Consider the following 21,699-nt stretch of genomic DNA (forward strand, 5'->3'; position numbering starts at 1 on the left):
AACTCACAATTTTCATGATGTTGAAGAAAAGATTCAATTGGAATTAAGAAGAGAAACAATAAGAAACTGTAGTTGGAGGGAGAATTCAAAGAAAGGAAGTTGGATCAGTTCTGAGAAATTGAGTCTCATGAGGATGGAAATCCAGGTGAGTGACAGAAATAATTGAAGAGCATCATTGGAAAACCTCAGGCTTTTGGAGTCATCTAAACCTGGCTTTGATGCCCTCCTCTGCCTTAGACAAGTTAGGGTTGAAAAGTTCTTTGCATAATCATATTAGATTCAATCTTCTCTTCATTGACTTAGTTCCGATTGAATTTGCCCTTTACCAAGAGAAATATTCTGGCTAAATAACATAACTAGTTTTAGAGACCAAAATGTATTGGTAAATATTTAAAAGAATTGTGTGACCAATGACAATAAAGAGAAGAAGTCCAAGTCTTTACCAGTTATGTTTTTCAACTATTCTTTGTAAATCTTCTAAGTCAGGTGACTTTTAGAGTGTGCTTGATAAGAAAGCTGTGTTTCAATGTGACTTGAAGATTCAATGTCAGGAACCACATAAACGGAAATGGTGTGGAGAATAAATTACACTCTATATCAAGTTCTAGTTCACTGATTTTAAGGCTCTTCTGAAATATTCTGTTGGGCCCCAAATGGCACTATTGTTTCTACAAAGTAAGAAGGAGGATTTCTCTTTTTGATCGTCTGAAAAGATGAATAATTTCTGTTGTCATTGTCACAAAGTTATTTCAGCATAAACAGGGTGAGTCTGTGAATGGCATCACTGAGCAGAGGGTGGATTAGCTGGATGTCCTCTTTAGAGGAGGATGCTTGGAAAGCAGAGTAATTGAAACAGATCTGGATTCTTATCTTCTCTCTTCCTGTTTGATCTTTGTTGGACCACTTAACCCATATCCTTATCTCTAAAATTCAGATAATGATACCAAGCATGTTGCCCAGGTTCTCTTAGCACACAGACAATTGTAATATTCACCTAACACACTGAAGCAAATGGATGAGGCCAGAGGAAACTAGCATGGGGCTTCCAAGTATTCAAGCTGTCCAGCTTCCTTGAGGGGATCAATATCTCAGCACATTGATAAATAGGAGGACTTATAATTTATCATGCAGATATGAACATTTCCAAAAGTGAAATTGGGTATATTAATAATAACACTGGGATTGGCAGATTAGGCAAAAACTGGCATTTAATTGGGCAAACCAGGACATATGTTCAACCTAACAATAACCTATTCACAGCTTTGGGGGAAGCTCTAGACGCAAATAATACCTTGTATATTAAGCACTCAAGAGTGGTTAGCTATTGTTATGTATAGGAAATCTAAATGTGCAGAACTTTTTTGACCCCTTAGGGAAAGAGTTCACTACAAATAGTTCAGCAATGATGCCCACCATTTATTCTAGCTATTCCAACTGTAGGATCAAGGGAGGGGAGGGGGCAACAACTATGATCCCCAGAATCCTATGTCACCTTTTCTGGTGTCATGGACTTATGTTACTTCAATTCCAGTCTTCTCCTTTTTTCCTTTCTGATTTATGAGTAATCCAGCTCTAAAATCTTATCACTCAGGTTTGTTTTTATACAAACACTACTAGTAACCAGTCTTTCACATTTATTTGAAAACAAAGCCTCAGTCAACGGTTTACATAAAGGTAATTTATTTGGGAAGTTATCTCATGGATCAAGAGTTATAGAAAAGGGGACTAAGAAGAAAAGTGAGAGAGAATAAATAAATATTAATTGATGAACTGCCCATCAGACTGGTGACAGGTGCTCAAATGCATATGACCTGCAGTAGAAAGAGGTTTATAAAATATGTCCCTGAATCATTGTTCCAGGCTTCTCTCCCCTATACATCAAGGTGGCTCCAAGTGTGTGAACATTCCACACTTTGGGGCTGCCCAAAAGTGGTGGTGAGAGGCTTCCTTAGAGTGCCATGTTTTGATGACAGATATACCTCAGGGAAGGAAGAGCTATGTGAGGCATTTTCAGAATGCACCTGAGTGAAGCTATTCAAATTCTATATAGAACTGGTCATGGTAAGATGACTATGACCTGTGATATAATGTGAAAAGGATTGAGCAGAATTTGGCTTGAAAAAGATGATGTCAAGATATTTCCATGTAGATGTCATTGAAGGATTTTGAGCATGGAAAAAATATGCTCATATATGCATGTCAGAATGATAAAGACAAGTTTGTAGGAAGTGTGAAAGGTATTGGAATGAGTGATATAAAGAAAAACAGCTCAGCGGGCATGGCTCAGTGGTTGAGCATCGACCGATGATCCAGGAGGTTGCGGTTTGATTCCCAGACAGGGCACACACCAGGGTTGCAGGCTCGGTCCCCAGTTGGGGGGCAAGCATGCAGGAGGCAGCTGATCAATGATTCTCTCTCATCATTGATGTTTTTGTCTCTCTCTCCTTCTCTGAAATCGATAAAAAATATTTTTTAAAAAGACAGTTTTTAGTAAAGAGGTGAGAGATGATAGTCAAAATCCAGGCTGTAGGAATATACAGAAAATACCCACTTGAAAGCTATTTGGGAGCTGGATTTGGATTGAGTAAGAAGAGTATAAGAGAGAGAGGAATCTAGGATTACTCCCAAGTGAGCAATTAAGTAACTTATGGTGCCATTCTCAAGTTAGAAACATAGACTCAGAAAAAGTTGTCTGGTGTGGGTGAAGTATTGGGCATACAGAATTCACTTTGGGTGTGTAGAGTTTAAGGAATTGGATGTAAACTTGGATGTATCTATTCAAAAGAGAATTAAGAATATCAGTGTGGAGTTCAAGAGAGAGACCTGGTCTGGATAGAGTGGGGATTAATAGCATATAGGTGATAGGTTGAGAGAGAAATAATAGTCTCAGAAAGATTGCTACTCCAATTAATTGCAAGCAGTTAGTGGAAGAATGGTGGGAAAGAGCTAATTTGGGAACTCAGATGACTGGGAAGGCTGAAAAGTTCCAGAATATCATTCCTTTCCTTAGATTACTAGCTCCCATATCACCTTGGGGTAGTATTCTTCAATCATGATTCCAATGAAAATTAATAAAGTAGTAAATGTAATACTATAGGGCCTTTCTTCTTTCCTCCCTCCCTCCCTCCCTTCCTTCCTCCCTCCCTTCCTCCCTCCTTTCCTCCCTTCCTCCCATCTGTGTATGCAACTATTTATCTCTCTATTTAATTAAGCAGGAGTCAAAAGAGATGGCCTCATTAGCAAATCCAGTTTGCAAATTCATTGACAACACAAACACATACACTATTCCAGTTTCCACATTTAGGCAGGCAGTGCCCTCATACCCTGATACATGCTCCTGCCAACATTCATCCATAAAATTCACCTTTGAGATTCATTTTGATAGAATGCCACAGACACAGCTGAGTGAGGGAGAACATGACCACTGCCTCATACCGTACTCGGATGCAAAGCCTCTCCCCTCCTGGACGGATTCTGTGGAAAGTTAGAATAAAGCCTATAGCAGTGACAGATTCATGGAGCAAAGCAAAATGGGTGTCTGGTTTTTATTTCCTGCTCTATTCTTTTGGAAAGCTGAGCAAATTACCTTTGATCTGCTTATCTGTGGATTAAGGATTAAACCCACTTCAAGAAGACTGTGTTTTGGCTCCTGATGGCTGTAAATCAGTTTAACAATTTACTCACAAATGAAGCAAAGAAAGCTTAGCTTTCTAATGCTGTCTTTATTAAAATTAATAATAAAAACTTACCCTAGAACACTAGCATGTGCCAGGGAGTTATCTAATCTTCACAAACACCTGGTGATATAAGCATGCTATCATTCTACCTTTTACAAGTGAAGAAACTGAGGCACAAAATGCCTGAGTGACATGTTCAAAGACATAAAACTAGGGAGTGTAGAATCAGAATCTGGCTCCAGGAAGGCTGGCTCCAGAGCTTTGAGCTTTATCATTATCCTCTACTGTTGAGGTTGGCGATTGGGTTCAGCAACTCTTCATGAAAAGACAATGCTCCTGGAGAAAATGCATTGCATTCTTTTGAAGAATTCTTGTTGCATGTTTTACTTCCAGTGAAGTTTTATTTACCTTGACAGGAGTGAAGGTTTCAATTACTTCACAAGATGATGGGCTCATAAAAAGGAAGCATTTTTCTTCATTTTATAGTTATATATTTTTCTTCTACAGATAAAATACCCCCACAAAATTATATAAATCCCATAGAAGGTATGTCTTCTTCATGAGGTGTGAGAGCCCCAGAATTGTCCATGGGGCAATCCATGCACACAAAAAGAAATACTAGAGTATCTATTTACTTTACCTCATTTGTTTATATGTTCCGCTGTTAAAAAATAATGTTAATTTCTATTACAGTAGTCCTATCAAAATTTTTTTTCTTTTTCTTTTTTTCTTTTTTTTTAGTCCTATCAAATTTATAAATTAACTTGTAACTATATTGGAGATGAATCTTCAAACTTTTATTTATTTTTTTTCCTGATAAAGGTGAATATTCAAACAAATTTGGAGACCACTGTTTTAGAAACTCTAGAACAAGCCTGTCAAACTCAAAGGCTATCACGGGCCAAATAAACAAGGTTTAAGTTTATGTGGGCTGCAAAAAAACAAAAGCTTCAATTTTCATAGAAATGTAGGCTTATTTCAATAGAGACATGCTGAATACAAAGGGCTGAGATAAATGAGTAGTTGTTAACATAAAATAATAGAACATTTTAATAAAAATTAATATTTTTTCTTGAACATTAACTTACCAGACACTGAATAACTGCACAAATTAATAAGCGTAATGCAAATAAACCTATTTTTCTTGTTCTCCAATAGTGAAATATTTCCTATTGCGCACACCAAACAAATCAGTCCAAGACTAATGACGTGGCAATGGGCTGCTAAAATATTCGTTGCTAGTATTAGTGGAGAGAAATGGTGCGCCTGCGCGTAAGGCGCATAAGGGAAATGAATGCAACATGATGATAGTAATCAGTCATTAGTGAACATTGTACTTCGTTATTAATAATTGTGTATAACAGGATATTGTAAAAATTAAGTTACGACATTTTTATTAAAACGTTTCTTACATACCGTTATATTGGCTGGGCTGCAAAAATATTCGTTGTGGGCTGCATGTGGCCCGTGGGCCACGAGTTTGACATGCTTGCTCTAGAATTTAGGAATCTAACCTTTCATGCTTTATTACAAGGAATCAATTTACACTTTCACAGAATGATTTAAGCCATCTTCTAAAGACTCACTGGATTTATGGGCAGTATCAAAGCTATCATATGTCTGAAGGATTCACCATAATATAAAATTCTGACATTTCTAGCATAGCATCTAATGCATAATGAACTCTTACAGGAAACTGTAGGAAGGGAGGGAGAAAGGGAATGAGGAAGGGAAGCTGACATCTTTTACCCAGCATTTTATCCTTAAGGCATCTTTAAGATCACAGATTTTGTAGAGTCTTGATCTTTGCCCACAGCAAGGAAGCTTTCTTGATAAGAAACACAGACTATCCTCAGTTTCAGCATATTGGGGTGTTCATCCAAACAGTAAAGCTGGTGTCTGATGAGAGTTGGGGGGGGGGGGGGGCAGTGTCACCCTGCTGAGGATCTGGCACATCCCAGATACCCCATACATTCCTATCTAGTTAATAAAAACACATTGCAGATTTATTGTGTGCTATGTTTTGGGCACTGTTCTGTAAGCTTTACACATTTATCTCCTTTGAGCCTTATAACTCGATTATGAAACTATTATGAGGTTCTGTTATTAACCTCCTTTTGTGGATGAGGGCAGCGAGATTAACTCACCCAAGGTCACACAGCTAGTGGCAGATGCCAGATTCACACCCTCACAATCTGGCCAATCACTAAACTATTGCACAGGCTACCATTGATTTCAATTTTAACGTACTGTACTTATCCTGGATTTTGCAAGGTGAGGGCAAAGTGGGGGTCAGTCTGTGGGAGAATTCCTAGAATCCTAGGGAAGGATTAGTTAAAACCGTAATACCAAGATTACACAGTGGGGCAAAAGTAAGTTTACAAGTGTTCATATGGAAAATAATACACAATCCTATATAATAAAAGCCTAATATGCTAAGTGTCCCATCGTCTGATCAGCCATCCAACCAATCGAACTGTAATATGCTAATGATATGCTATGGCCGCTCAACTGCTTGCTATGACGTGCACTGACCACCAGGGGGCAGACGTTCAATGCAGGAGCTGCCCCCTGGTGGTCATTACACTTTCACAGGAGGAGCACTGCTCAGCCAGAAGCCGGGCTCATGGCTGGCGAGTGCAATGGCGGTCGGACATCCCCCGAGGGCTCATGGACTGTGAGAGGGCACAGGAGGGACCACCCCCTACCCCCAAGTGCACAGATTTTGTGCACCGGGCCTCTAGTTAAAAAATAATAATACAAGAATAAACTCTATGTTTCATGTACTCACAACTATAGACCTACTTTTGCCTCAGCCTATACAATGAGAAATATTATCATGACAATTCACATCTTATGTTGGTTTGAACACTTCAGTTTTCAAAGTACTTACATATATAAGACTTTTAAAATTAACATAAACACTTCCAGAATCTTCTTGGGTAGGCAATATTTTCCCATTTCTACAAAGGAAATAAGATCTTGATGTAAAAGGGTTAGCGACAATCACAGAACTAGGGCATGAATTTGCACAATCTCATTCCTTGTCCTGTGCCCTTTAGATAATTTATCCAACTGATAGCCTTTGACAATGGGCAATTGAGGTGTGTAATTGTTCTCGAAACTGTACTAATAACAATCCCTTACATTTGTAGAGAGCCAGATTAGAAGTAGGTTCCATACCAGCTCTTCGTTATTGGTGGCGATCAACTGTGTTGAGGAAGGTTCTGAGGCTGAAACTCAGCTCAGTGGGAATGAGAGCAGTGATGGGTTAGTCCTATCTCTCACCGGTACATGTGCAGTGTCTGAGGTGATACCTACAGCATATACTCTAAACTTCTTATTGAGATTTAAGTTTAGGAGATTGCTATCTTACATATTTCTTCTTCCAGATACAGTTATTCCTTTAGGATCCAACAGCACTATTTTTATACTTCTTTGATTTTCTGTTTGTAACTATATAAGTATCTAATAACATTTTTCTCACTATCCCTCTTGAAGTCAGAGACCTCATATATCTGGTTATTCCTTCAGCCTGATTCAAACCTTGGCACATCTTAGAACTCAATTAATAGTTATTGGACAATTTATGGTTAAAAACAATTTTGTAAGATGAGCTGTCTGTTTAAGAAGTCAAAGAATTCTGTGAAAGCCATCTTGAGTTGACACAAGGTTAATGAGCTTCTCCTCTGGACTATCTCTTATTCTTAAGATGTAAATGACTTACCTGGTGACCACTGGGACTTTTCAAAGCCATTAGTATTCTAGGAGGAACTAAAGATTTCTAAAGTTGCTCCCTTTACGTGACCTACTGTACTTGGTTTTGAATTCAGCTGCCTGTGTTTCCTGCAAACTTCATCAGTTCCCCACAGACATGAAAAGAAATCGTTTCCGCTGAGCCATCTTGCTAGGAGACCTTTACTACAATTGTCCCGAAGAAGAAATTATTCTTCACCCCTGGGGTCACTTGGTAGCAAAAACAGACTTCTCCCTTTTCTTTTAATCTGTTCTACTTCACTGCTTCCTTTCTGTGTGTGTTCTTAAAGGTATTGCCTTATTTACTTTGATGGTTCCCCAACTAATTGAATACAGCAGTGAGTTCTTTCTTCCTTGACTCCTGAATGTTTCTACTACCCCAAGGGGAAGGGTCCGCACCAGACAGCTTGACTTTGAGATACTTGCATATTGAAACAACTTTCAAAGTTGTTGGTATTTATGAGACTGAGAAAAGTCTGCACATTTGGCTGAAACAGAGAACAGACCTTGGCTTGGGTGGTAGTGTTCCTGATTTATGCACAGGGGAATCGTTTCTGAAAACGAAACGATAGCTATGTCCTGTAGCTTGATTTTTAGGTTTTTGTATATTGTCACCAAATGGTCTTAATATGATTTAAAACAAAACAAAACAATGAAGGGATTACCTGTATATGAAATAAGAACCACAAACTATAAAGTCCAAATCATAAGAAAACATTTCTGTGGAGAAAGAAGTAATGGTCTTAGAACAGAATCCTCCCTCCTGACTCAGAGATGACTTACTTCTAACCCCATCATTAGCAAATATTTTCTGATTATTTAACACATGTGCATACCCCACAGAAAAGGGACATCTTCCCTAACTGGTCATAGTAGTATATATTTTGTCATCCTCCTTTCTCCATCCTTATTCTCACCCTCACCTTACCATGTCCATTTTATGAAATACTCTCAAGAACATTTTCAGCAAGACAAGGATGTTGCATGAAAAGCTATAAAATTCTAAGAAAAGATTCTTATTATCTGCCCCTTCTGCACACTGACCCATACCCAGTGGCTCTCCGGAGCTCAGGATTTTCCAGGCTGCTATGTTTAGTATGCTGTATGTGTAATGAATCATAATGTCCACCTGTAAGTGTCATAAACAGATGGTATAAATATGCTGGCATAATGTGACTCAAAACACATCGCCAGTTTTAGCTGGAGTTCAAACAATATTCGCGGTTCCAAGAAACCTGTGGCTTGCAAGTTCGGGGGAGTGGGAGGAGAATACCGGAAAACTGAAGGCCGTGTTCTCTGCTGCCTGTCAGTGCACACTCCACGGAAGGGGCTGGAGAAGGTGGGGGGCGGGGGGAGTGACAGGAAACCCTGGTTTCCATTCGCGTTTGAAGTCATTCATTTTAAGGACTCCCAAGAAATTGGTCTTTGGATCCTATGGGAGTGGGTGGTTTCACACACGATCTTCCCTCTTCCTGGAATGCCCTCCCCTCTGTCCATCCCCTCCCATTTTTCCATTTGTCTCTCCTCTCACTCATCAGGTCTCGGCTGCCAGTTTTTTTTGTGTGTGTGTGTTTTATTTTTTCTCTGAAAGGGGAGTTCTTTCCAGCCCACAGAGGGGTGAAGAGTCCTCTGCTCCAGCTTTGATGACAGTATAGAGTGGAAATCCTCTAGGGCAAGGATCCTGCTGTCTCACACACTCATCAATGCCCAGCACTGGGCACAGACACTGCTTGGCACTTGATACATATCGTTCACTTAAACCCAATAAAGTAAAACGGCCCCGTTACACTGTCAGTAGGATATTATTTAGCTTCTTAAAGAGTGATGACAATTGCCTTTTGAAGGAAAAAAAAAAGTAAACAGATTCATCATTGTCTGTGCCGTTTCATTCATTCATCAGCACAAAGTTCAGCACAGGTATCCTATCCTCTTTGAAGGCCTGTTTGATCTCTCAGACAGTAGCTTTCTCTCCCATGATCACAGGGTGTTCATGTATAATCCAGGCTTCTGCTTTGTCTCCTCCTTTTATCCTGGTCCACCTGGTCACCAGCTCCTTAAAGTTGTGAACTGTGTCTCTGGTTCTCTTGCCTTACTCTAATTTTTCTAGGATCTGGTGTATTGCTTAGCATAGGGTAAGTGCTCACATTTGCTAAAATGATTGAAATGTTGGTGAGAAAAATAGAGCATCTATTTATTTAACCAACACTCCATAAATATTTATGGAGAACCCAACTGTTTACCAGGTACTGTTTTAGGGGATTGGAATTCATCAATAAAATATCTCCTATTCAAATAAACATTTTAGAAGTTTTTAACTTTTCCAAAGCCAGGGAAATGGTTTCCAGGTTTGTTTTGTAACTCTGTTTACCTAACAAGTACACAAAGGTACCAGGTATAAGTTGCTAAATACTAGGTGTAGAATTCTAAGGTTGTGACTGAATGTCAAGCTTAATAGTATTTTTTTCATATATGGGTAAACCTAGTAACCTGAAGATATGTATTCAATAAGGAAAATACAAGAAGTAGCTATGTTGGCAAATAATTGGTGTTAACCAATGTTACCATGGTCACAAATATCAGTGTAATAATGGTGAAGGTTCTTTCCATTTTTTCTTATATGCATCCTAAAGTGTCCTTAAGGCTAAAAACTGAGCAATCTTCAATCAGTTCCTAAAATTGTACTTAATTAAATTTCATTTTTTAAAAAAGTACCTAGTCCTTCTTAAGAAAATAATCTTCTTTTTATTATATTTAAATTAAATTCACCTAGAAATAGATTTTTCATTTGTTTGCTTTAAGCTGGAATCATTAAAAATGCACAAGAATTCCATGCTGTGAAATTTTTATCTTTTCTAATAATGCTACCTTAGTTGAAAAGTGTTTAAACAACTGGGACTTGCTCATTTTCAGTCATTTATACATTGTAGATGATATATGGAATATAGCAATTCATGTCCATTTTGATCCACTGGCACACTTCATTTCTGAGCCAGTAAGCAAAATTTTTAGGAGCAAACCTTCAGTATTAATTGCAAAATCAATAAACTTTTGATGGAGTGAATTTTGTGCTCTCTATTTTCCTAATTTTAGAAGCTTCCTCAATTTAAATCCATGGGACTATCCCATTCATATTATTTTGTGAAAAGGCAGGTGGTGACTTTTTATTCTTCTAGCCTGTAAAGGAGACATGTAGCCAATTATTTCCAGATTTATGCTAACGGGACTTAACGGTTCTTTAAGGGTCTTGTAGCACTGCAGACTTCATAAACAGGTGCTCTCATTCATCATAGAACTTGACTCTCTGTGAATGAACTACAGCAGCAATTAGAGCTAAGACAGGGATACTCTAACGCAGTTAGGGGCAGGGACTGAATGTCCTCCATAATCAAAGCATAGGCACTGGAAAGCATTACTCCTGCTGGAGCTGGGAGAGGTGAAGACTTTCATCTGGAGGCAAATGAAACAGGCAGTGTTTCATCCTGGCTGAGTTTGCATCTCAGGTCAAGGTCACCGAGATCCTAGAATCCTATTGAACACCACCACCTTTTGTTCCTGGAAAGACTAATCCTTAGTTAGACTGTAAAACTGAAGAAAGTTCATTTATGGTCCCCCTTCTCTTTCCAGATCTATCAGCTTGCAACGAGGAGGAACATGCCTAGATCCCATAGTAGAGATGTGATGAGAATTCAGTTGTGAACCCAGTTTTGTACCTGGCGCTGTCATTTTTCAGTGATGTGACCTGGAGAAATCAGTTCCACCTCCTTGAGACAATATGCTCCTCTGCACGATGCAGCCAAAAGCACCATCATTCACAGATTTGCTGTGAGGATTATACAGGTAAAACAGCACAGTCAACCGAGAGCAATCTATACACTTGGCAGGTAATATCATCATTACCCATAAAACTGACTCTGGGACAAAAATTGGCAAGACCATATTATGGTTGGTATTCCTCCCTCTGGCAATCTTGTTCACATGCCAAGATTCCTCTCGCCTCTCTCCCAGCAACATCCAAATATAATATCTTGATGTTTCAGAGGAAAAATAAAAGCTGTAACTGTCAGTACTGTGATGGAATTGTCAACAGCAAATTAAATCAGCTACATAAATTGTGAGCCAAGTATGGGTTCTATTGTTTCTGTGACAGTTTATACACTGGCCAGTTGTGTGTGTGTGTGTTTAAAGGAGACCAAATGAAAACCAAGGAGACTATAAACATCCTCTTTTAGAAATGGAGCACCCCCATTATAAACCTTTTTTTGCTTGTTAAGTCTGGGATGGATGAAATAGCAAAGATACAAAAATATAGGTGAAATGATAGCATTACATAAAAATGATTTCAATACTAAGCAGAAGAAATTCTCAAAGTGGGAAAGATAGAATTCATCATTTAGGCAGCATAGCAAAGTTGGGAAAGGCCAGCCATTTTTTCACACTCTACATCCAATCTCTCAAGAAATCATGTTGGCTCTTCTTTCAAAATAGATTAAGAAAGTGACCAAGTGCCCTGGCCAGGTAGCTCAGTTGGTTAGAGAGGATCGTCCCGATTACACTAAGGTTATAGGTTCAATTCCTGGTCGGGGCACATACAAGAATCAACCAATGAATACATAAATATGTGGAACAACAAATCGATGTCTCTCTCTCCCATCCTCTGCTCTCTCAGAAACTAATATTAATTAATTAACTAGAAAGTGGCTCCGAGAAAACTTCCCACTGCCTCCTCTTTACACCCTCCTAACTCATCCTCTCCACTGTGACTGCCTCCCCAGTCTATTCTCAACTCAGCAGTTAGAGTAATAATCACTTTAAAATGTGAAAGAAGCTTATCTTTTCCTATTAAAAAGCCTCCGATAGCTTCTATCTCACGCTGAGTAAAGGCCACAATCCTGAAAATGTCCAGGAGGGCCCCTATACCCACTTCTGTTTATCTGACATCACCCACCTTTAGTCTTCCATCTCACACTCTGGATGCCTTCACCTTCCTCTTACCAGGTATCCCCTCCTGAGGGGCTCTGCACTGGCCATGTGCTCTGCTGGAGGCAGCTTCAGTAATCCAGCTCCTCCCCAGACACCTGCACGGTTTGTACATGCACCTGCCTCAAGCCTTTGCCTAAATATCGTCATCTCAATAAAACTCACCCGAAACACCTTATAGAAAACTGCAAGCTGCCCACCCACCCTCTGATCCCTAATATTGCTTACCCTGCTGCATTTTTTTTCCGTAGCACTTATCACCCCATGGTGTAATCATTTACTTATTTATTATGTGTATTATTTATTGTCTACCTTCTTCTATCCATTTTCCCCCAATATATACTCCCAAAATGCAAGGATCTGTGTCTATTTGTTTCATTTGTGTATTTCATTGTAGAATGAGTAAATGGATGCTATTCCTAGCCAAATATTTTTGACAGTGGTATTTCCACAATAAAACCTTAGAGAGAAGCACAGAGCTTGGCATGGAGTCCTTTTTAAATGGAAAAAGAGGGGGAGGGGCATAGGAAGAAAAATGGAGCAATAGAATTTAATGAACAGAACTAAAGCTGAGGCTATAAATGTTCTAAAGAACCTAAAGACTTGTTTTAAACCTCCAGTTTCTAAACACATTAACTAGTCAGCTTAGTTCTCCCTTTGTGCTTTCTATGAAAATTGGAAAATATTCTGGTTTTAAATTTCAGTGATGTTGAAAGAGTGGATAACATTTCATGAAATAGAACAATGATGTTGTTTCTGTTAGAATTTATATTGCAATCATTAAATCTTTCAGCAAAAGCAGCATCCCATTCCGTATGTGTCTTTTAATCAACTTATTTGATGTCAACACATCCTGTGAAAGCTGCAATTACGTACCATCATTTGAAATTAGATGAATAGCTTTTTAATATGCAGAAGCAGGATTTTTGTTTGAGACAGTGCATACAGTCATCTATGCCAGCTGCTTTTGTCCAGAGCCAGGCACTGCATGTCCAAACCTCACATGAATGTGTATGCTTTCTGGGAAGTCTCATGCTAATGTGATGAAGGCTAGGAGGTGAAGATCATCCAGCACAGTATAGATATTAAATTTGTTTTGTTCTCATGGTTTCTCATTCCAAGACAGTGATTTGAGCTTGGTGTTTCCAGTTCTTCTGATTGGGGGGCGGGGGCGGGTAACAGTATTAGCTGTTGACAAAGGACAAATTGGAAGGGCACCCAGAAGTTATTTTCCACCCATCCCCAGGAGGTTCTTTGAGATCTCTGGTCTCACCTTTTATGACTAAAGGTTGCAAAGGTTGGGAAAGGTGGAAGTGGAACAAACTAGGAAAAAAACATTTAATTGCTTTTAGAGCTTCTCAGAGATTGGGGCAGATAACATTTTACTAGTTTTCTCTAATGGTGGGATTCCTTGTAGGGCCAGGATAAGTGTGTCACCTCAGATGGGAATGCCTGGTTGGAGCACTTTGGATGCTGGATACTAGTAGTATCACTCCCCCACACGTACACATGGACACACACACACACACACACACACACACACACACACACTTCTCTAATGACCTGCGGTCACCTGCCTTTAGGACTGGTGGGCTGAGGCCCCTTGTTAAATGTTCTAGAAGGCACGAGACCTCTACTATTCCTGCATGACACTGAGGAGGTGTCATATTGACACCTGGTTACATTTCCTCACTTTTTCCAGAAATACGGAAGCCCAGAATGGGTCATCTGCTTTACTGAAAGAGAACAATATGAAGTTCCTTGCTTCCAGTTTTGTGGAATAAAAGTTATACCTACTACAATGTTTCAAGAGAGAAACTGGGAGATTTATGATTTATCAAAATTAAGAGTTCTCACACCCTCACTTTTTTAAACCACAAGTGGTCTACACAAAACCATAGACGTGTAATCTCTTAACCCAGTGAAATTACAGTGAGCTGGGAATTTGCATGGATTATCATAACAAAGAGATTCCACTTTTTATAAGATACACATACAATTGCAGTAACACATGGCTGCATAGTATCATTTTTCAGAGCAAGGTCTCCAGCTGAAATCTACAGAGTCTATTTCCTCCAGAGTTTTGAAATTGACTGCGAGGTCATGCATTTGATCTTTGCTCTTCAAAGCTAAACGGAGAAAAAGTGATCCTGAAGTATCTGGCAATTCAATCCACTGAGTGGAAAATCAGAAATGTTCCAGTCTTCCACATTTGCTTTCAAATTTACCACAGAGATTATTTTTTTTAAAGTTTCTGCCGCTGTTGCCTCTATTACATAATGCTCGGTACTGTATTCTGTGGAGAAGAAACAAACACAGAAAAACACCAGCATTTCAGACATGGGTCCTGTGCTCTGTGGGTTCGTGGGAAACACTTTCTGTGGTTAATTCTCCTGGGCCACCCACCCTGTGGCCTTAGGTCGGAGACTTCTTACCTGAAACAGTTCCTGGTGTTCTTCATAGCGTAATGGCAGGGCAAGACGTTAGGGGAAACTCTGGCTTCCAAAAAATGGGCTGTGCGGACACCAGGCACAGAATTAAGCATGCAGCTTAACCACATCACAGCAGGGTACTTGGGAATTTACTTTTGGGAACCTCCAGTTCTTGAGAAAGGAGAAGATGGGAGGTGAAGAACTGTTTACAGAGGCTCAGATGTTTGCTTAAGATTTACTGCAAAGCCATATTACTCTAGGTTCTCTGTGTGCATGCAGCATACATGGGCCCAACTCAACCTTGACACATAGGCGATGTTAAAATACATCAAGACTCCATTCTGGCTCTCTTGCAAGCCAAACACCTTGACATCCTAGTTTATAAACACTCCTCGTCTTTGCATCCCCATTCTTTCTGTAACACAGCAGTATAGTTGATGCGTGCACTGTGTCACATCAACCGAACTCGCTTATTTTGCTCCAACCTTCCCATGGTCAAAGCCATTGGACATTGTTCAGTCCTTAGGTCTTTTCAGTTTCTTTCAGTATTTGATGTGATTGACTAGTTCCTACTTCTTGAAATGTTTTCTTCCCTTGATTTTGATGGTACCTGGTTCAATATATTCTCAGTTCTCTTCTAATTTCAAGTATATTATTATTGAATGACTCATCTGTATCCTGAACTATTACAAAATGTAGAAGTCATGATATGTCTACGTATGAATCATTTTTGCAGTACTGGGCATTGCCCTAGGGTATTTGCTTTTGCAAAGCTATATAGAAAAGTGTTCAAAACCATGGCCATGACAACCAGTAGATAGGGGATCAAATGCTATTTGGGCAATGTGCCTCTCTTCCCTTAATGGGGCTGAGAGCTGAGGGCTGTTAACAGTAATGCCAGCCATTAGTGAATATGTACTGGTCCTAAAGGGAGTCTGGGCAGAGCTTCACAATTTTCATTGCCATAGCTCTATTAAAAATTATTTAATTTTTCTGTGCCTCACTTTACACAGCTATAAAATAGGAAAAATAAATAACAGTACATATCACGTGTGTTTGTTGTGATTGCTTAAAATGATATCTGGCACATAGTGTTATTGTTTTATTTCATAACCACTCAAGTCAGCTGCAGAAATAAGCCTGCATTCCAGGGCTAAATTCAACAGATTGCCAAACTATAACCTTAAACTCATCCTAGACTTATGCCCACATTCAACTCATAAATTCTATGAATGTTTTTTAAAAATATCTTTCTTATTAGTGACCTCTTCTGCAGTCCTAACAATATTTCCCTGCTTCAAATTCTTATTTACCGGTGTCTCATATGTTTTGCTTCCTATCTTCCTCCCTTCCAAACAATCCTTTGTAAATAGCTAACAATCTTCTATACAGATTCAAATCCATCATTTTCCTTCTTAAAATGCCATTGCCAATAAGACACAGTAGCAGAAAGATAACCAGTTCATCTCTTGCTACTTCTTTCTATATAGCTAATTCTCCAGCAACAGCTAATAATGTTTAGCTCATCTTATCAGGCTCTTGCATTGCTCAGTTGTTTTGTGAGTTTAATTTTTCTCCACAGGTAAAATAGCTTCTCCTCCATGAAGTTTTCTCCAACTCATATATATGAGTGCACAAATGCGCACGGACCTTTTTCTCTCTCTGCCTGTGGAAAATATCTTCTCTCTCTCCTTCCTGTTATCCTGCCTCTTCTATTTCTGTCTGGATTAAAGCATCTAACATAATATATCATAATGTGATATGGTGAGACTCCTATTAGCGGGGTGGACTTGGACAAATTGCATTCTTGATTTCCTTTCAGCTTACACTTGGAAGGTCCATGTTAGGATTAACTGAGAAAATGTATACAAAATGCGCACAGCGTGTACTGAGTATTAGTGCATGTGAGTACTATTGTGTGTATCTGCCTGTCTCCTCCATTTGGTATGAGCTCCTCAAGAGAAAGAGCCTTGTCTTACACATCTGGGTTTCCTTGACATCTGGGAGAGTGTCTGGCATAGGCAATGAAACTTGCTGGGTAAATGGCTAAGGAAAGGTTTGATACGTATCATATATCATATTGAAATTGCACAGGATAGCCTTTTGAAAAAAGAGAAATGTCAAGTGTGTGACACTTGAAGAGTTATTATCTCTATTCTAAAATAAAATGCTTCATAATCTTTTTTTTTTGAGACTGTGAAAGCCATTTCAAAGGTTAACTCATGTGGCATGTCATCTCAGGTAGATAAATATTGTTTTTCCTTGCTGACAGAAATGAAACTCATAATGACTAATTAATGGTAGTATGATATTTTTTCATTCATTCATTCAACAATTATTTGTTGAGCACCCACTAAACGTTAACTGTTCTAGGTGCAAGCACTTGAAAAATGAACAAAGGCAAGTATGGTTCCTGCCCTAATGAAGCCTACAGCTTAAGTAGTGGGGGGTGACTATTATGGCAGAAAGTGATGATAGTCAGTGTGCTAAGACCTCTCACAGGGGATGTGTGGAATGCTATAGTACCATGTAACAGAGGTAGCATTAAACTAATCTGGAGGAACTCAAGCTAGAGGAGAGTATAGCACAGTGGTTCGGGGCACAGAGTTCCTGAAGAGCTTTGTAATGCATATTAAACTCTAGACTTGATACAAGGGCAACATGTGGATTTAAACAGGGGAGTAACAAATCTGATTTCCATTTTGCAAAGACCATTATGACTTCTATATAAAAATTGGATTCAAAAGGCCAGAACCAAAGCGAGAAAGATTGTCTGGGAAGCCACCAGCAATCTGGACAATCAGATCCTCAAACTCTGAATCTGAGTCTCCATTCACCATTTGTGTTTCAAGGTTGACTATTGTGGTTCTATGATAATAAGGGGACGGCACCATAGGTATGATGGTAACAAGTCTGTGTGATTGCACAAGAAAAGCAACTTACTTTTAAAGGAACATTTAGAAGTCATCTTGTCTACCACTCTCACTTTCAGATGGAGAAGCTTTTACTCACAAAGTTCATATCTCACCCAGGTCCCACTCTCTAAATATGACTTGAGTGCTTTGGATTATACCATGTCCCAAGGGCAATAGAAAATAAATGGGGGACATGTTCCCTAGTTCCAAGGACCTTTGAATCTTGTTGAAGAATAAAAATGGCTCTCCCTAAGGGACCTTAAGCCAAAAATAAAGAATGAATATAAGGCTAATTGTGTTTCTACTACTCTAGCTAAGTATTCTCCATGCCCACACTGATTAATGGGAAATCTTTATGTCTCCTTCAACTCTAAACAAATCTATATAAGTTCATAGCTAGCAATAGAGGTTGACCAGAAAGCGTACTGTTATTATGTCTAAATAAACTTTAAAGTTTCCTCCTCAGCTATATATATTAGTATAGTTTTCAGAAATAGGAATGGGGTAGGAATACATCCCTATTTATCTTCCTTTAGCTTCTCCCTGTGTAGGGTCCAAATCCTATTCAGATGATTGGTTGCTTGGAGCCACATATCTACCTCCTCATCACCAGTACAGACAATGGTTTATGAAAGCATGAAAGGGTAAAGCTACATGGTTGGATCCTGTGGAAATACTTAACTGTGATAATCATTTTTAACAAGACATTAACAAGTAGCAGATATATAGTATTGGGTATAATGATTTTACTGCAATAAAAATATATTTTGAAGTATAAGTATTTCCAAATTTTTAACATATCACTAATAATTTAATATTTGCAAGGTAACTTAAATGTTTCTGAATTTAAAAAATACAGTCCACAGTATAAAAGTGTGTCAATACTTTGCAGTGATCTGGATTCTGAATCCTACTACTGACTAATCATATGATTACTTATTGGTCCTGTGCATTAATTTCCATCACTAAGACAGGGGTGATAATAGTGATCACCTCACTGTGGTTGTTGGGAGGATTAAATGAGTCAATATATGTAATGAGCTGAGAATAACACTTGGTATATAAACAGCACTTACTATTACATAGTTGTTTTTAAAACTTTTGAGACAATAGGGTCTTATCCTTCAATAATTTTCATAAAGCTATGAAATATGGAACTACATATATTTCATATTAAAGGCAATTACTACCCCCTCTCCCTGACCTATAATTCTGAGTTATTATGTGGAAAAGTATTTATAATTATTCATCCTATTTTCTGTGAAGATTTCAAAATTCCATTGATAACTCTGGGGTGGAGGGATGGGAATTGTGAGATAACATCACATCATTTTAGGCTGTAATCATCCCAGATGGAAACCATATCCAAAGGTTCAGTGTATTCTTTGGAAGGAAAGATGTAGGGTGGTGCCACTTGCATCATAGTCCAGACCAGATTAAAGGTCTTGGAACTGTGGTTGTACACACCCTGTTTTGGGTTGTGAGAAGCCACTCCACAACCAAAGGCACATGGAACTTCCTCCAAAGTCCCATCTCTGAAATATGTGGACCCAATGAAATATCATGCGACAACAAATGATTATTAGTCGCCAGCGTATGGAAGGTTCTCATTAAAACAAATATTTTGAGTACATACTCTCTGACAGGTATTTGGCTAGATATAAGGCTACCAAATAAGAAGGAAACATCAGCCTTCCAGCCGGGAAAGTTCCCATTCGTGGAGGAAAGAGACAAGTAAAAAAATTCTAAGTGCTCTCTTTGGCAGCATATATACTAAAGTTGGAATGATACAGACAAGATTAGCATGGCCCCTAAGAAAATTTCCAAAATAGTACAATAATAGAAGTATGTAAAGTTCACCAGAACGAGACAAGGGAAGTGAGCATAGGGTGCTCTCAGGGAAGAAGAACCAGAGCTGAGTCTTGGAGGACAAATGGAAGTTAATCATACAATAAAATAGTGTTAAGGGAAGAGCATTTTAGTTAGAAAGAATAAAGGCCAGAAATCTCAGTATGTTTGGGTAACTATAAGTATTGCTGTTTATATCTGGAACATACAAGTTGAGATGGATGTTGGGGAGAGTTCAGGCTGGAGAGGGCTTTTTGTCTTGTATGTCTTGCTGAGGAATTTGGACATTATTCTGTGGATAATTAGGGCTCCCAAATAATTTTTGACAAAGCAGCAACACAATCTTATTTTTTATTTTAGAAATATCCCTCTTCTGCAGTGTGGAAAATGGCTACAGGCAGGCAATAGGAGATTCTTATATAATTAAAATGATAAATAATGAGGGTCCACATTTATGCCGTGTTGGAAATGGAGAGACAGCTTGAATTAAACACAGACTCCAGTGATAAAACTTACAGAACTAAGTCACTGATTAACTTGAAGTGTTGGATGAAAAAGCAGAAAAGTATAAGTCAAAGAAGATCACCATATTTCTGACCTAAGTAAACCAATTGGTGAGCAGTGGTGCTGGTAACTGCCAAGGGGCATGGAGCTGAAGGTGATGGTAAGGTGAGTGAAGGGCAAGACCATTTCCAGAGTGCCCTCCCATTCCCCTATGTGTTACTGCAAACACTTACCCTGGTTATCCAGAATTCTTTCTTCTGGTTATGTTAAAAGTTAATTTAGAAGAAGGGTAATAATAGGAGGAATAATTATGGATAAATTTCTATTATCTATCTTGACCTTAATTCAATTTGCAACAGAAATTGCTCATTCAGAGAGGACAAATGTGATTTTTAAAGCCCAGATAGGTCACAGCTTAGAGAATAAGATTTTGGTTTGTAAAGCATTGAATTAATAATGATAATCGATATTAAATTGACACTTACTATGTGTCAAACATTGTGTTAAGCTCTTCACAGACATCATTTTATTTAAGCCTTACAACAAACCTATGAGGCAAGTGCCATTATTCTTTCCATTTTACAGATGGGGAAATGTGAGGCTTAGAGAGTTTGATCACTCACTATTAAGTTGCCCAGGATTCAAAGAAAAGTCTTCCCTTTGTTGTGGAAAAAGAAGAGGATTGGAAATTCAGAAACCTGGTTTAGAACCCTACTCTAGCTATTTATTGGCAGGGCAACAGTCATGTCACCCTTTTTCATCTGAAAAAATATACCAGCAAATGGAGGGATGGGAGAGAAGGGAGAGATTGGAAAAGTTGAAATTAAAGACCCCATGGCCCCTTTAAGCATTGACATTCTGTTTTTTGACTGTGCATAATAGAGTGTTCATTCTGGTAATGACTCTGAATTCAGAGGAATATGCTGACTGATCTATATTATATACTAAGAAGACAGGCATGTCGCTGAAAGGAAGAGAGACCATTGCCCAATACATGTTATCACTGGTATAATTCATATACTTATTAAAGGCCCTTTCCTGGCTGTGCTTTTATTCTCAGCTTACGGAATTATTTGGATTGTTGCCCTTTCTTTGTTAAGAAAAGGAGTGAGAACAGTTTCTCTGGAGAAGGAAAATCTCCTTCTCCCATAAACAGAGGGCTTCTTGGTCTCTGTTTTAAAACAATTCAGAAAGGGACTTTCTGTGAAGTGTTCTCTTGAATTTTGTCATCTTTCTTTTACCTCGCGGCCCAAATATGGTAGAATAATAGCTCTTCTAAGTAGGGACTTGGAGAAGATGAAGATTTCCATGAGAACCACAGAAAGGGTCTTTTCAAGCTGCAGAAGGGGGCAGAAAAGGGAGGGGTGATGTTATCAGCAGTTTCTAACATTGATCTTTCACAATTGCTGGCTCATTTGGGTACAAAGAAGTTATTGGGGCTTTTGGTAATTTCCTTAACTGGAGATATTTAAAAGTGGCCCCTTTGATCATTTAAAGCTCTGTGATATTAGTCCTACTCCTGGGGTTTAGAAGAAAAGTCACAAACATTGAAGTCATGCCCTGACCAATGTGGCCCAGTTGGTTGGAGTG

The 21,699-nt window shown here is 38.7% G+C and overlaps 1 protein-coding gene across 7 annotated transcripts in view; it reads left to right on the forward strand.

Annotated features, from left to right (window-relative positions):
• COLEC10 (collectin subfamily member 10) overlaps nt 1-21,699 on the forward strand; it is a 379,304-nt gene that overhangs the window by 288,968 nt on the left and 68,637 nt on the right. For all 7 annotated transcript variants that reach the window (XM_079796041.1, XM_079796040.1, XM_079796044.1 and 4 more), the window contains one exon: nt 11,058-11,270. The gene's annotated coding sequence lies outside the window, so the exon portion shown is untranslated. The remainder of the gene's footprint in view (nt 1-11,057; nt 11,271-21,699) is intronic.

This window comes from Cnephaeus nilssonii (genome assembly GCF_951640355.1).
Source record: "Cnephaeus nilssonii genome assembly, chromosome: 18".
NCBI classification, from domain to species: Eukaryota; Metazoa; Chordata; class Mammalia; order Chiroptera; family Vespertilionidae; genus Cnephaeus; species Cnephaeus nilssonii.